This window comes from Poecilia reticulata, chromosome 9, assembly GCF_904066995.2.
Source record: "Poecilia reticulata chromosome 9, P_reticulata-male-v2, whole genome shotgun sequence".
Taxonomy (NCBI): domain Eukaryota; kingdom Metazoa; phylum Chordata; class Actinopteri; order Cyprinodontiformes; family Poeciliidae; genus Poecilia; species Poecilia reticulata.
Window position 1 is genome coordinate 7,005,675 of NC_088838.1, and position 16,864 is coordinate 7,022,538.

Genomic DNA, 16,864 nt, shown 5'->3' on the forward strand with positions numbered 1-16,864 from the left:
GGCTATGCAAGCTGCAGCATAGCACAGAGCAATGGGGAGGAAGGATGAGCAGCACCACATGAGATTGTGATTGACGGTGCTAAAACTCTCCTGCCACTGACTGGTTGTTTCTAGCACTGGGAGAAAGGAGAGGAAATAGATTTTTCAGAGATTATCTGTCATACTATACAGTCACAACATAATGACAGTTTTAACAAATATGTGAATTTTTTTTTATAAAAGTGACATACTGCAGCTTTAATTTCACTTAGGGGAGAGGACAGGTCAGGAGGGACGTGGGATAGAGATGCTGCCTACTGACTCATCTGTTAAGTGTGGTAAAAGGTACAAGGGACAAGTTAAAATATATGAATACCTTGGTAATGTTTTTCCTTAATTCATTCATTCATGCTAGTTAAAAGTAGTAGTTTTAACTAGCATTAGATACAAACAGTTGGTAGCTAAGCTACTTATGCTAAATAGTTGATCATCTCATACAGTCTACTGACCTCTGGGAGAAAAACTGGGCTATAAATTGACACTCTTACCTTTTTCTCTCTCCCTCTCTATTTTTCTACTTTTTTGAAAACTTTACTTTATAATTTTTCTTAGCAGCATAGTAACTGGCACAATCGTTCCTGTCTTCCACTGACTACTGCTGAACAGCATCACGATCAAGCGCACTGAGCAGGAACTAAAGACTTCATGCAGATCTAGGGGGGTTCAGGGCAAATATGGATGTGTTTTTTGGTCTGGGAGGGGCAACATTACATTTTTACTGCTAAAAGCAATCTTCGAAAACACAATATGATTAATTTTGTAATTGACATGGCCCCAATTTTTTTTTTATTTCTATGAACAAAAAATAAATTGTGGAGGGCCCCCTGTCGCTCAGGGGCCGCTAGAATTGTCATAACTTTTCCCCCCTATACCGCGCCCCTAGGTACTACTAGCCAAAACTAGACTCCTACGTGTTTATAAAGGTGGACTGGGTGGCCATTTTGGAAACTGCTACTTTGTAGTGAAGATTTGTAGAAAGTAGTCAAGACTTCTTCTGCTGTTCAGTCAAGTTGGAATGGCATCTGCTCTATTTCACGATGCACATCTCTGTTCCTGTTTTTCCATTTGATGCTTGATGGAATGAGCCAAAAAAAAAAATCATAAAATTGAGGCAGATGAAACTGAAGCAGCAATAATGTGTTTTCAAAAACAATCACTTAACAATTGCACCAAATAATGGATTCATATAATGTGCTCTGGAAAAGGGCAGATGCACAAAAAATGGCAGTAAATGATCTCTGTATGTTCACTGAAAATGGAAGGAAGTCTTTATCGGATTTAAGAAAAACTGTAGCTTTAAAAATGTGGCTGCATAATTCTTCTGTCGCTTAAGATTTCCTTCTTTTTTTTAATGAAGCAAAATTTAATTTGCATGTTAATACTAATTTGAAAATAAAAAAAAATCTTCCCTCTAAATCGACATGACTTTTAATTAGCCTAAATAATAAGCAGGCGACGACGCCATTTCTCTGGAAACAGTCAGCATTTGCAGCAATCCTCTTTTTTTTTTTCTTGTCTTTTTTTTGTTTTTGGCCATAGGTTCCTGGAGGTTTAATGGCCGATTATTGGGATGAACTATTTAATCCTTCATCTATATTACCCCCGGGGCTCGGACATGATCTTACCGAAAGCTCACTGCTGCAGTTGGATGAACTGGCTTTGGAGTCTCGAGCTGCGGGTGTGCCACAGGTGCAGCTAATAAGGTTAATAACATGCACACTGATTAGTGATTAGCTGCTTAAAAGGCATCAACGACGACGAGGTTGTTCAACTGGATTATGGAAACCAGGAGGAAGTCTTTTCTTGAACTTTGAAAAGTATGAAAATCAGCTTCTAGGTGAGTGACCTTTCACTTAAGTTATTAGCAATTAAAGAAATTAGTATAATACTCATTTGTTAATCCAGTTTTAAGACCATTTGAATGTGCCTCTTGACAAAGTGGGGTTTGCCTAAATTATAGTGCTATTTCAGAGGCAGCCATTTATACTTATGCATGCCCTTTTCTCTATATTTGGCAGTTGTTTAATTTAGCGATATTTTATCAACTAAGCAATGCCTGTACTGCATATGGCTATGCAGATGAAAACGCATATCTTTATATTAAAACAGAATGACAAGTCACAGCAGATCAGCAGAAGGATTCAGCGCAAATCAGAAAATTAGGTGTAACGATTATTACCGTTAGCCACGTGAATCTTGTTCAGTTAATAAACCCGTGAAGTGAAATAATTAGCATTCCACTTTCCACGGCTTAATCGCATTAACACAAATATTTGATCTAAATTATGGATTTTTTTTTTACCCAAGACGGAAAGCTGTATGTAAAGTAGCAGATTGATTATTGTTATGATACTGTTATAGAGGTATTTTTTACATTTATGTTACATATGATCCATGTTGATCCTCATGGAAAGTAGATGAAAAAAAGTGTTATGTTCAAATCAGTAGTTTTATGTGGACATGACCATGACATGCTAACCAGCTTCTCTGTTACACATATGATCAAAATAGATTGATAAAATATATTAAAAGCAAGTCTGTCAGAAAAACAATATTTTACAGGATTATTGCCTTTTATATAGCATTTATGCTCATTATATTTTGTAACACTGGCCATCTAATAAGCTAGTACTAGCTTGTTAAACAAGCTAATCTCTTGTTTAGCTAGCCTGTTGTTAGCTGTGTAACAGACATGTGGCTAGTAGCTTACCAACTGTAGTTTCAAAAACAACAACAAAAATAAAACAGAGTTCAGTCATAAAAATGACAGCTGACCATCTTCTATTTTCCACAACTTCTCAACATGTAACTTTGTCTTGTGTGCAAGCTAACAAGAAGTGTAGATTGAAAGGCCAAAAACGTAAGACTGGCCAGAAGGAAAAGAGCTTTGAAATCATAAGTTTTTGGCATATTCAAATAGTAGTGGAGTTTCCAGTGACCCAGGGCTTTTATTGGATTGCACAGTGACCCACAGCACTCCACTGGGTTTCTGAAAAGCTTTAGGTCCTAAAATACATGATGGGCATTTGAATGGTATTATAATTTGTCTTATACTGTCTTGGACAACTATATTGTAGAGAAAATGTCAGGACATGTTTTTTTCTGAGACCCAAATTTATTAGGCATCTTATTAAAAATACTGCTTAAAGATTAAATGAGGAATACTCCACAGTTTTTGTCTGTCCTTCAATTACATTTTAGGATCGTTTGCTGCATCATAATTTAATTCCAGTCCCGGTTTGTCCGAAACGAAGTGAGTTGAGGAACATTGGTAAATGAGGTTACGCAGATAGACTCCAGATAGACTGCATTTCGCAGGAGCTCTGGGAATAAACCAGAGACAAATTGTTACATTTTCAATCAGCTGATAGACAGGCATTAGAAATATTAAAATTATCAAGCACTCTAACAATTATAATGTTGCTGCATGGTGGACTGTACATAGCAAGTAGCTGTTTTTCAGCACTGGCATATTGAAAAATGGTGTGAAGAGGTTTAAACATAACGACATAAAGGGGAATTTGTGCTGCCATATCTTGTTTGGTGATCCTCTCCTATTCTGAATATAGCATGTGTATTTGAATGAATGTTGTATAACTCAGTTCTATAACTTCCACTGCACTGGGATGGGGCATGTCCCGTTTGCTCTGATGTGATGCCTTGCTTTATTTAATCATCAAATTTAAGGTTCTCTGGGATTTGCTTTAAATCTGCCAAGTAGGAAATCATTGAGAAATTAAGGGAAGGTTGATACCTTTATTTTAAGTTTTAACAGGCATTTGACATGCCGACGTGAGTATATCCTGAGATTTAAGGTTGTTGCTGTGACATTTGAGTCATAGTCGAGTTGATTCATGTGTACCGCCGATTATGTGCGGTACACATGGTGTGGGAGTAGTGGAATTTTTTAAACTCTAAGAAATCTGTGGCAGCCTGGCTTATCTGTTGATAAAATTGCACATGCTACTGTAGCTGCGATTGTGCGGAAAAGTTTGATATTCCACTAATGTTGGAAAAAAAGAAGAAAAAAACACAATTTTGCAGTTGCGTTATTTTTATAAAATAAGTAATCCAATTATAATCACACATGAATAAGATTGTTCTCGCGATAAGTAATTCAAAACATGCAGCGCCATCACCAACCACTTCCTGTTGTTTTCTTTGTCCTTTCCGCCAGTAGTAACATCCGCTTGTTGATCATAACTCAAATTATGCAAAAAAGTGTTTCCATTGCAGTTTTACGAAATGCGCTAATTTCGAAACAGCCAAAAAAACCCATCTCATCCGAGTGCAAAAATGTTAGCAAAAAACGTGAGTTTTTTCAAAATTACTGTCTTTCCATAATTCAAATTTATTTTTGTATCAATTTGCACTATTATATGGTCAATCAAACAGCATAATAACCTGATGATAGAGCATTATTTTTGAACGGCATCAACATATTTTCCTTTGACAACAGAAGCGGATACCCAATCTTACTCATGTTAAGGTAGCTGGTTGAAGAGCCCAAGGAATTTCTCTTAAAGTATTTTGCTGGCTTTTTCAACTCTCTGCATTGCTGGAAGGAAATGGAAGTATCATCAGTACTCACTGAGGAGAAGTGGTGTATACTAGAAGGGCAGTGGGCTGCCGAGAAGCAATGTTTGCAGAAAAAAAAGGGTATTTACCGATCAGAGGATTAGGATGGCAGCAGGAGGAGAGATAGGGGAGACGACAGAAGGGGTGTCAAAGAATGATTAGACTGCCACTAAGCCAATTGGGGAAATGGGACCATGGCCAAAGAGACATGACAAAAAGCAGAGAGAGAGGAGAAGAGAAATGCCAGGAGGGGGACAGGCGGGTAGAGAAACGGGAAAGGACAAACAAAATGTGCAGACGGCTGGAGTTGAGAAAATCAAAGCCCAAAATGACAAAGATAAGTAAAACAATAACAAGCTTAGAGGAAAGCAAAAATAGGACTGGCTAGAGAAGCCAGTGTAAAAAAGACAATAAACAGGACAGTGGAAAATGGTGTCAAGGTAATTGAGGAAAAAGATACCAACTCCATTCATTTTGGTTTTTGACTTCTCCTTCGCCACACTCCAGGCTCCATGGTCATCTTTTTAGAAACGCGTTTCTTTTATGACTACATGCCCTCCAGGAATACAACTTCCACAGGATGAAGAGAGCTATTATGGCCTGGTTTTTAGGGTGCAGCAGCTCAGCTTTTGCTAAGATCATAAACCCTCCTCATTCCATCTGTCATTTTGTCAGCAGAAGGTCAGCTGTACGGTCAGCCACTCCGGAGGAGCGCTTGGTGTAAAAGCGATACAGCATAGAGGTACAGTTCTTTTACAACTTTTCTCCAATTTTTGTCTCTTTTTGTCTAATTTCCTTTTTCTTTCCTAACAGTTCCTGTTGATGATGCATCATTCAATGTTTTGTCCTCGTAATGAACAGCAGGTTTGTTATTAGCGGTAGCACTGTGGCAGATTAATCAGTTAATTGTAAAACCTGAGATGTCTTTGAATTCACAGCTGGGCTTTATGCCATGCCAATAGCACAACAGGCTGTGTGCAAAGTCCCACAAGAGCCATTATCTGCCATTTGTGTCCAAGTAGAACAAATCTTAAAACTAATTAAGCCGCTCTCCCATGAAAAGAATGCGAGGACGAATTTCGCCACAGAGAGAGTTGGTGAATTGAAAATCGATAGCTGACAATTTCCAAAGTCTTGTCGAGTGTGTGTGTGTGTGTGTATGTGTGTGTGTGTTTGGGGGCAAAATCAATCACTGCAAAATGAGTCCTGCGTAAACACGAGCGGAGTGACCGCAGCACAGTAATTCAGATGGAGGGTGAGCCAAGACAACCTTATAGGCAGCACACTCAATTCTTCTTTTTTTCTTTTTTGTTTTTGCTAAGGAAATGGTCAGCCGGTGCCATTTTGAAAGGTTAGTTCAGACTTCAAGATGCTGAAATGTGGAGGGGGCGAAAAAACGACATTTAAACTAACATGGAGATGAGCGTGCACAGAGTTTGAAATATGCAATGAATAATTTAGCAAGCAAACAGGATCATGTGTACTGAAATATAATAGATTTAGTACAAATAACCACTTTGGGACATTGTGCACATACCGGGTTCCAAACACTAATCGCATCACGGTAAACGCCGTCTACATGTGTTCAAGAGAAAATTAGGAAAAGGGATTCATTGTAAACCTCAAACAACAGGTTGATAACACCAACTGTTACAGATGGTTGTTTATTTTAATTGTGGCATAAATGTGTCCATTTCCAGGGAGCATCTGGCACGATGCTGTGCTGTTTTCTATGAGGCATTTATGCAGAGGAGCGTTCCCCGAACAATTTGCGAATGCAATCACAGTCCGCTCATGAATGTCTTTGCCTGGTTTGTGCAAAACATTCACGCAGCAAACTCAATTCTTCGTTTGCTTCCCAGAAATTGACATCATTGTTGACCTGGACTAATCTATGTTTACAATAAAGCTGCGTCGGCATTCTTTTTGTTCTTATTGTCGAACACCTGAATGAAGTCAGGCCTTGCCCTCATCTTTAAATCTAACAAAATCGCTGTCAAACATTGGTGCTACGATTGTGCAGCAAAGATTTTGGATTGTTTCGCTATCATTGAAGAGATATTAGTAAATGTTTCCAGAGGTCACCAGAGGTCAACCATCTCCCCAACCTTCTTCAAATCAAAGACAATTGGCATCAATCAACTCTGCTGCTTTTGTGCTGATAACATTTCAATTAGTGCTGCTTTTGCTTTGAAGATATTACTGAAAGTTTAAAGGTCAAAAAGTTAACCGCCCACCCCCCCTACACCTTTTTCAAATCAAACATTTGGTGTCTATCAACTCTGTCATGTTTGTGTGGCAAAGAGTTTCATTTGTACAGAATTTTTTTTAAAGATATTAATGTGAAAGTTTCAAGAGGTCATCAGAGGTCAGCCAACTCCCCCACATTAACGAAATCAATCAAAATTGGTGTGAATCAACTCTGCTACGTTTGTGCAGCAAAACAAATTAAATTTGTACCGTGTTTGTTTTGAAAATATTACTGAAAGTTGTTTTTTGTGAATGTGGGGGATTGGTAGACCTCTGATGACCTCGGGAAACTTTTTTTTGTTAATATCTTTGAAACGATAGCTGCACAGACACAAGTTTATGTTGCACAAACGGAGCAGAGTTGATTCTCACCAATTTTGTTTGACTTGACGATGTTGGGGGTGGGAAAGGGCTGGTTGACCTTTTGAAACTTTAATTAATATCTTTAAAGCAAAAGCAGCACAACTGAAAATGTTTGCAGAACACTTCATTCATTGAAACCAATTTTGTATGTGTGTGAGGGAAGGTTGACTTTAAAACAATAGGCAACTTCACTCAGGCCTGCTGTACATCATATTCTGTCCTTGCTCACATTTTGTAAAGTTTCCACAAACTTCATTGTATTTTAATGGGGGTTGTACATTATTACTGAGTGGAAGGAAAATCAACAGCTGATTGGCTGGACCCCCAAGAGCAGACATGGGGGAGACTGTAGACGTTGGCGTCTACAGACGTGCCAAGTGAAGAACACACACGGTGTTACTTCCAACGTTTCCTGTATCAACTCAGACATAACCAGTCGAGGTTTGATCGGTAAACAAGTAATCAAAGCATGGGATCTGAATAGTTTTCACCTCTAAATACAATCATAGTCAAAAAAGCAACCTTAAGGCGAGTGCATTTTAAATATTTTACTGCAGTTTTCTGTGACTTTTAACTTGCAAGACCAGAATAATTGATCATCAATCATGGTGCATCCTATTCCCATGAATTGTACCCAAACAGAGAAATAAATTGGTGTGTATTTTTCCATTTATACTTCCTACATGCTAAAAAGGGTCAAAGAATTTACATTTTTGTAAAACAGTACAAAATAATATTCCTTAAAAGTGTTTTTCCTTTTTTAAAAATATGGAACAGCTTTATAACTTCCAAATTTAAACTATTAAAGTAACCAGTTACAAGCATTTTTAGAGGGGGACTCAAGGATTTGCTATTTACATGTAAGTAGGATAAACTGTATAACATGTAAAGTTATATTTACTAGACAGAAAGGTTGAACTACACAATGTTGAAAATTACTGAAAGCCATGTTGACTGAGACAGCTTACATACAAAATACAAATTATTGATTTCTTCTAAGCTTATATTTAAACAAAATATGGGTTGATAGCAACAGTAACAAAAAAACAGCACTCAGGTCAGGGGTAAAGTTGTGGTTGTAATGTGACAAAACATAAAAAATTAAAAAATACTTTTGTATTGTGCAACACCTTGTTTAGCTGGACCAACAGAAAACCTTCAGGTTTATTATCCATAACCCATCTTGTAAATCTTTCAGCACTTTCACCTTAGACCATCACAACAAACTGGGTTTGCCCTTAAGAATAAGAATCATAACATCAAACGATGATGAAGGTGCTTCACATTTTTAAAACACCATATTTTGAATTTAATCAAGATTTTACACTGAATGTCTTTTGGTAGATTTTCACAAGAAAAAAGAAAAACTGAACTGGTGGATTAAATCGTAACATTGACTGAAAGTTTTATTTGCACTTGAATTCTCAAAAACTTTTAAGAATTGCAATAAAAATATGCCAGAAGCAATTCTTTTTTTTCTTTTTCCCCTTTCTGGCTGCCTACGCAAATGGCAAAACAGGATAACACAGCTTATCTGCTGCTGAAGCAATTATAATAATATGGTACCTCTGCTGCAATCTGACTGAATACAAAGAGGGGGAGGGGGAAATAGCCTCAAGTGCTTTCAGTGCTGTTTTAAAGGGTCGTTGCTAATGCATAGTAAAAATGTCATCAATCATTTCTGTATTAGGAATTTAGATGGACTTTTTATTACAGTTATGAAGCTCAACTTTCCAACTTTATCGTTCTTGCAAAGTTCGGTGCAATGGAACGAGATGCACAGTTTCACTCTCTGGATGTAGTAATGGACCCAGACCTGAACCTTCAGAGTCGCATAAAGACAGTTACAAAATCAGTCTTCTATGACCTGAAGAACATTTCTAGGTTTAGAAGACTAATGCAAGATCTAGAATAACTCATCCATCCATTTATCTTTAGTCACATTAATTATTGCAACAGTGTCTTCATAGGTCTGCCTTTAAAAAGTCAATTTTTTAAGGCAGCTGACCCAGAACGCTGCTGCATCATCCCATATCTAAAGTCATAACGCTGGTACCCTGTAGCTCAGAGAATAGATTATAAAATACTGTTAGTTTATAAATCACTGAACGGTTTAGGACCAAAATACATTAAAAGTCTGCTGGTGTTGTACCAACCTTCCAGACCCCTCAGGTCTTCTGGTTCTGCTCTGCGTCCCCAGAACCAGAACCAAACATGGGGAAGCAGCATTCAGCTTCTACGCACCACAAATATGGAACAAACTTCCAGAAAACAACAAAACTCTTTGAGGAATATTGAATTAATGAGTCACAACAACATTTAATTTCCCTTTGGGATCAATTAAGCATTTTTGAATAGAACTGAAAACAGCCGAAACACTGAGTTCCTCTAAATCAAGGCTAAAACCCCACCTGATTGGAGTTATCTTTGATTTCTTGTAACCGAAGCATTGATCAGACTATTTGCTGTGTATTTTTTTTTTATGATTTTGATGACATTGGACAAAACGTAAATGTTCATCTCATGTTTCATGACTGGTGTCCATGATTTTATGACCTAAAACACTTTGAACCCAATGTGAATGTGCTACACGAATAAACTCGACTTGCAGGAAAATCATAACTGTTGTGCTGGGGTTTCGGCCCGCTCAGTGCCTCATCGTGCTCTGCTTCTGCAGAATTCAGCGGAGAAAAAAAACAAAAAAAGCACACGACTGAGCAGGCCGGTCCTACCGCTGTGCCGTAATGGACTGCTGATGACTACGACCTTCTGCTCAACCTGAGGAGGACACGGAGAGAGCGGCGCGGTGGGGACAGGGAGGGCTGCGCTAGTGTTTGTGCTTGACTTTACTTTAGAAACGGTGGATAAAGGAGACAGAGGACATTCAAGTCATAAAACCAAAGTAGCGATGAGAGGGAGAGGGTGGAGTGGATGGCTTTGAAGAGGAGTAAAGTACGGAGGAAGGGTCCCGGGAGAGGAGGAGAGTGATGGAGTGAGATAGAAGTAGCGAGGATAAAAACAGAGGAGGAGAAGGAAGTCATTTCCGTTCCACTTGTGTGAATTAAGATGGCTCTGACTAGCTAGATACTCCACGAGTCACATTCGCTAACTCAAACTTGCATAGATTACCCTGGAAAACAAAGACTTCTCCCTCGTCCCTGCATAAGAAAACAGAGGAAGTTGAGCAGTTTTCATAGTGGGGATTAAGGGAGCTCAGCTAGCCGTTTGAAGCCGAGAAAAATATCTAGACGCCGAACGTTCCCTCCACTTGTCAGCAAGGGAGGAGGAGAGATGAATCGCTTGGTAACAAATGGAGACAATCCTTGGTGAAGGCAGATGAATGTGCAAACAAATCTGCTAACAAATTTAGCTCCTCCACACCTTACAGAAAGAAGGAAGTCGTGAGAGAGAAAAGGAGCTTATTTATCTGCTGTGCTGCTCACCTGAAAGAACAAAAAAACTCACACAGCAGTAGAGAGGGAGGCAAACCTGATTCTCCTCTCCATGAGCAATCTGGAATGACATGAGAGGATTTTAACAGATGGGGGTGGGGGACTGATTTCAACGATGAGCTGTCAGGTACAGCGCTGGGGCTGATGGTTGCAAACAGGATAAACACTTAATGAGGCCCTGAAAAATCTTTTCTCAAATCATTTGATGAGAGAGAATGCAGGAGATGTAGAGAGACTGATGCAGCAGGATGATTCATTACAACTTCCTGTCTTAAACTTTTTTTTCCCCACTTTATGACAAACTTCAGTTTTAAAGTGTTTCATGTGATGGGCTAAAACAAACTTCTGCTTATGTAAAACTGTCAACGTTGTGGCCTGTATTTATTTCCAGTTGTCTGGTAATTAGCTTAATTCAGTCTCTTCATCACCCGTTAATTGTGTATATTTCTGTGTAGAAAGTCGTATTTTTCAAGTTTTGCAAAATACGACTTGTACCATTTTGTTTTTTAACCTAATCATACTGTGAATTTGTCCACATCGTTCTGCCAGGCCAGAGCTGTACGAAATTAGCATTAAGCTAAAGGAAGAGGCACTCTGTTTACTTTTTTGAGTTTTGTGGCTTATTGGTCAGCCTGGATACTCCCATTCACAACAGATTACTTCAGGATGCTGCTGCCTTAAAAAAAAGTGTGATTTATATCACCAAGTTGCACACAGTAACGACATTTAATCATATTTTGGGATTTACTGATATTTATTAAAGTTCTCGTGGAGCAATGGAGAAAATAGCAAAAGTAACTTTTCCGATCATACAGTCAGTTTTCTATTCAAAAACTATCATAAGAATTTTTTCACAATATACAATTAAGTATGCAATAAATGCCCACGCATACCCTGGATTAAGAAGTAATCTTATTGTGAGGTTACTTCCTGTGAAAAAAATAAAAGAAAGGAATAGCATACATCATTTCTTGGGAAGCAATGAACGTTTACAAGTGCAGCCCCTGTCGGTTTTGTACACTTGAGCAAATGCAGCATTATTTTAACCCTTCACACATACAGAGTGTTTATCCGCGGAACTAAACGTGAAATTGTACGCTCCAGGATGAAACTTTAGAAAGTACATCAAAGCAAAGGAGTGCATGGGGTCAGCTGTGTGGGAACGCAGCATTACAGCTACAGTGATGATGTTCAAAGCAAGGTGGAGGGAATCACAGTTTTCTGCAGGTCTAAGGAGACTGTGGGCTCTGGGGAGGAAAGTAATCGTAAAGGCAGAATGGTTTCCAAGGGAGATTGAACAATTTCCAAAACATGCGTGAAAGAAAGAAGTAACACTCAGGGAGTGTTTTTGATGAATATCACTTTAATATGATATAAATCTCTAAAAAGGACATAGTACTAGCCCTTCAATTGGGTTCATTGTTGTAGGATTAATTTCCAAAGTGGCCCCTCTTTGAAATGCAGAATATATAAATAAAATTCAATTATTGTCGGAGAGCTTTGAAAGTTTTGGTCTAGCCTATCAGAAAAATAAAATGAAAATAAATCTCAATAATTCACGTTGAAGTTTATGACTGGGATTTGACAAAAGTAGCACTTTCGCCAGGCCTCGAGTCTGTTGGACTATGAACCCAGCCTTGTCTCGTTGATAATGGTAATTTGTAAAAGACAAATTACAGTCGACACCATTTCCTTCCCTTCTGTGATGTCACTCGTGTACTTCAAAACGAGAGCAAAACTTGTATTTTTTTCCCCTTTTAAATATAATTTTCTCTTTGCCATTTGAAAAGCGCAACAACTTCACAGAGTCGAACTGACATGCCTTAATAAAGTCAGAGAATGTCATCTTTGAACTCGGATTTTGACGGTGAGTAATGGAGACGGTCTCTGTGTGAGAGTGGCGAGCCCGAACAGCTTGAAAGGCAACAAAGAGCCGGAGCGCGAGTGAGTCAGGGAGAGTTGAAGAGGCTCGGATCAAACGCCCCTTTCCTGCCGGGGGGAAATGCTGACTGGCAGAAAGGAACCACCTTGGGAGGAAGTGGGTGGATCTGGGACCGGGGGAGGCATGAATGGGTGTAATGGGGAGGGTTGACACAGGGTAAAGGTGGAAACGCCGAGCGACGACTGGGGAATATTTATTCCACATCCATGCCACAGGCGTGTTCGGAAAGAAAAACACGCCACAGAATGAGAACACCAACACATTTGTTTCGGTTTCAGGGCTCTGCACTGCCTGTTTAAAAAAAAAAAACCCAGAGAAAACAATGTAAAAGTTGTCTGCCAGAATAATCAATACCCTTGCAGCTGCTGTCTTACCTGATCGGATGTTGCTGTTGTAGCTTTGCTACTCCGTGGGGTTAGCATTCTCCTCTAGTTGGTTCAAGTCTTGGTTGGTGAACGTCTGTGTGGATTTTCTGTGTTTCCCCGTGGATGTGTGGGTTTACTCTGCATCACTATACTACAATTATCAACCAAAGACGAAGTGAACTGTCAAACTCATCAAACTGTAACGTTTGTCTCTGGTTCCTGAGTTGTTGGCTGCATGTTGTTTTTATGACTTCTTGTTCTTGTGTTATTATGATGTAAAGCACTGTGAGCTGACTTGTTGATGGAAAAAGTGCAGCACAACTTGATTGATTTCCATTTACCTTGAAACTGCAAATTGGAATTGCACAAATTAATTAGTGGAAACATGCAAATTGAAAAAAAACGTTTTTTTATTTTAAAAAAATGCACTAGGATTAGCTGGTCTATTTTTGTTTCTATTGAAAAACAGCAATGGAAAAACTTTTTTCTGATCACATCTGCTTGTTAACAGCAGCAACAGTTTATTTATGGACAGGGGCCTCCTTGGACAGAATGCAGCTGGTGCCTCCACAGCATCACACAGTTCATCAAAAGTTGATGTTTGTCATTCAAAGATGTTGAACCCATAGCTCTTCTGTGAAATCCGCTGTTATTTCTCCAAAATGTAGCATCAGTACCCGCTTCCAAGTATAAGGTGTTTGCCATTCCAATACCTGAATGATGGCTGATAGACGGTGAGTGCTAGCGCCATGGCTGAAATATGATGTCATAACTGTTTTACATCAGTCAACAACATGACTTTTAATGACTTATTGTGTGAACAAGCTAATCCATGTGATTTTAGTTACATTTCTTATTTGATGGAAACACCGCAATTTCAAAATTGTTTTTTTTTTTTTTTTTTGGACATTAGCAGAATACCAGAAAAGTCTTGTGCACATTTGTAATGGAAACGCAAAGTTTCCTGTCTCAAACCGTTTGTGTGAGTTGACCTTGCGATGGACTGGCAACCTTCACCTTGCATCTGCTCTGCATTGGGCTTCAGCCCCCATGAACAGGGTACAGAAAATGAGTGGATGAATGCCATTACTGCCAATAGAACCATGACTCATGGTTCAATTGGCAGTAAATTGTCACGAACTCGATCCATCCATCCACATGTCTATCCTCCACTCTCAGCTTCGTCCAGAGGACGGCCAGGAGACTTCAGGTCAGAAGAGACGTGTAATTCCTCCAGCATGTCGTGGGTCTGCCCCGGGGTCTCTCCCCTCTGCTCAACATGCACCAAACCAAATCTAATATAAAGAAACCTGGAAGCACGGCTGACTTATATGGATTCTCTGTATCAGTGGTTCAACTCCAAGCTCCCCACTCTATATAAATCCATCAGCTGCTTGGGTCTCTGATTTTCTTTCCCTCGCTTCTCAGTTATCATCCAAATCCCATGACTTGAGGGTTGGCACATCTGTACCAGTGAATTGAAAGTTTCACCTTTGGTCTCAGTTCTTCTGTCTACACACCACAGGCTGCTGCAGCACCCTTATTATTCCAGGAGGAAGCCCCCCATCCGCCCGTCCATCTCCTCCTGCCCACCGTCACTTGTGAAAAAGTAAAAGGCATGTGAATACCTTTGCTTGAGGCAAAGACTAGCACAGATCTTTAGGTATAAATTGGAAAGAAACAGGATGATGCAAAACTTACAGCAAAAATGTAGAAAGAAGCTACATGTTAATCCATGTGGAATGCTGCAAGGACATCCAGAAAAAAAACATGTAAAATGTGATCCAGTATCATAAATGGTAGACCCAGTTAATGGATTAGAATATTATGGGAAAGTTTGGTAATGGCTAACTCAGTGTTTCAGCAGTTTTGCAATGTTCTGGAAGATTGTTAGAACAAAAACTGAATGTTGCTTGTTTGGCTCAGGGGATACAGAGCAGAACCAGAACCAGAAGACCCGAAAGGTCTGGGCGGTTGATACAACAGCAGATCTTTAATGTATTTTGGTGCTAAGCCATTCAGTGATTATTAACCAACAATAGTATTTAAAGTTTATTCTCTGAGCTACAGGAAAGAGTAGTGATGAGACGGAGGTCAGTTTCATCATCATCATCATCATCATCATCATCATCATCAGGTTTATTTACAAAGCCCTTTAACAGCAGCCACTGCTGTAGATCTGAACATCAGTCAGAAATAAGATAAATGAAATCATGAGAATAAAGTGACAGAGCTAAGCACACAATAGTGAATTAAAAAATCAATTCAAAACACAATGAAATGACGCAGTCACACAGATAAAACCAACAGAGATTAGGCTTCATTTCAAGGCATCAAATTGCAAAAAAATTAAATATTTTTTTAGATATATTGCATTTATGTAACAACTGAAGGAAAATTGGTGGCATTTTATAGAACAAGCAAGTAGATGTATGCTTAGAAAATATATAACACTGCCCCTTTAATATTATAGTAAAACACACTTTTACCACTCATTGGTAAAGCTACAAGTCGGAATCGTGTGAAATGCACATCAAGCTTTGCAAAAATCATAAATCAGCCACAATCATCTGATTGGTGCACCTACATTCTTCAGTAAGTTAATTTAAAAGTATCTTAATGTTACTTAGGGCTCTTTTAGAGCAGTGAAAATTATCTATAAAATTTGAAAAACAGTCATAGAGTAATATACAGGAAACCAACAGACGATAAGCCAAAACCTGGTGATGGTGCTTCCCTGAAAAAGTAGGGAGACGGTGCGAAGATCCCTTCATTTGCACAGAGGCTTGACTTTCTCAGCCAGTTTTCGAGGGATCCCAATGAAGATCAATGCTTAATTTACCCTGACTTCTGTGCTCACTCGCTGCACCCTGATGTAAGATGCCAGCATTATAGTGAGGCGACTGGGCAGCAGCTGAGCTGCTGGCGCTTGTTAATCCAGTAATTAACTTGATAACAGACCCAAATGAAGCTTGTCTGTTGTCTGGTCTCTGTGCTCTCCACAAAGGGTGCCTGTACTCAATTAAAGATTGCTTGTAGGAGGGAGAACTCCACTTCAGCAGTGATAGCTCTTTTTTCGAGTGGACTGTATCAGCTAGCTAATATCAGGAGTAGAACTACATGTCTTTTATAGTGCATTGTGACGCACGTTACAACCAATGATGGGAGTTTAGGCTTTTACATCTATAAATGATGAACCAGAAACTCAATTTTGCTCAGAATTGTTTGCAAAAAATGTAAATAATTATGTAGGACGGGTAAAACTCTTGATATCGTTCCTGGAAAGAGTCATGGGTTTCTGCGGTTGAGTTGAGGAAACATTAATGGAGCCGCTCTTTAGTTAAACTGTGACAATTGTGATCCAGCTGCTCATTTATGACACCACTGACCAGAGTCTCTCACACTCTTACTTTTAGAAACCAGTGAAACTTTCCTGTAACCCTAACCCACCGTTTAGGTGAGACGTACTCCGCATGCTCAGAATGCACAGCTGTAGGGTTTATTTTATACAACATCTGGCAGGTAACAACATAAACGGTGGTGGATAGTGTTGTGTTGTGCTGTGTTGTGCTACTTGACGTGTTCAGCTTAACGTAATATCTGATAAGAAATATATGGGAAACTGAGACAAGTTACTGTTTACAAAGTGATGCGGAAGCTGAGCGTCAAAAGCGCATACGTGTTTGATGACATGCTAATTTCACAGTGCCATCTAGTGGCCTGGCATGACGGCTACAGCTGACTCAAGTTGTCTTGGCGGTGCCGTCTAAACGTGGAACTATTTCTCGGCAGTTTCCAGGCAGCAGTCTTGTGTAAATGTAGCCTTAAACATAGCAACACGAGTTGCGAGTTAATATGTTGGCACGTAAATGTTA

At 39.2% G+C, this 16,864-nt stretch overlaps 1 long non-coding RNA gene across 1 annotated transcript; it reads left to right on the plus strand.

Annotated features, from left to right (window-relative positions):
• The first annotated feature begins 1,505 nt into the window (after window positions 1-1,505).
• On the plus strand, window positions 1,506-6,834 carry LOC103469748 (uncharacterized). Its single transcript, XR_534392.3, has 3 exons — window positions 1,506-1,876; window positions 5,296-5,359; window positions 5,431-6,834. It is a non-coding gene; the product is annotated as an uncharacterized LOC103469748 (long non-coding RNA).
• The last annotated feature ends 10,030 nt before the right edge of the window (window positions 6,835-16,864 follow it).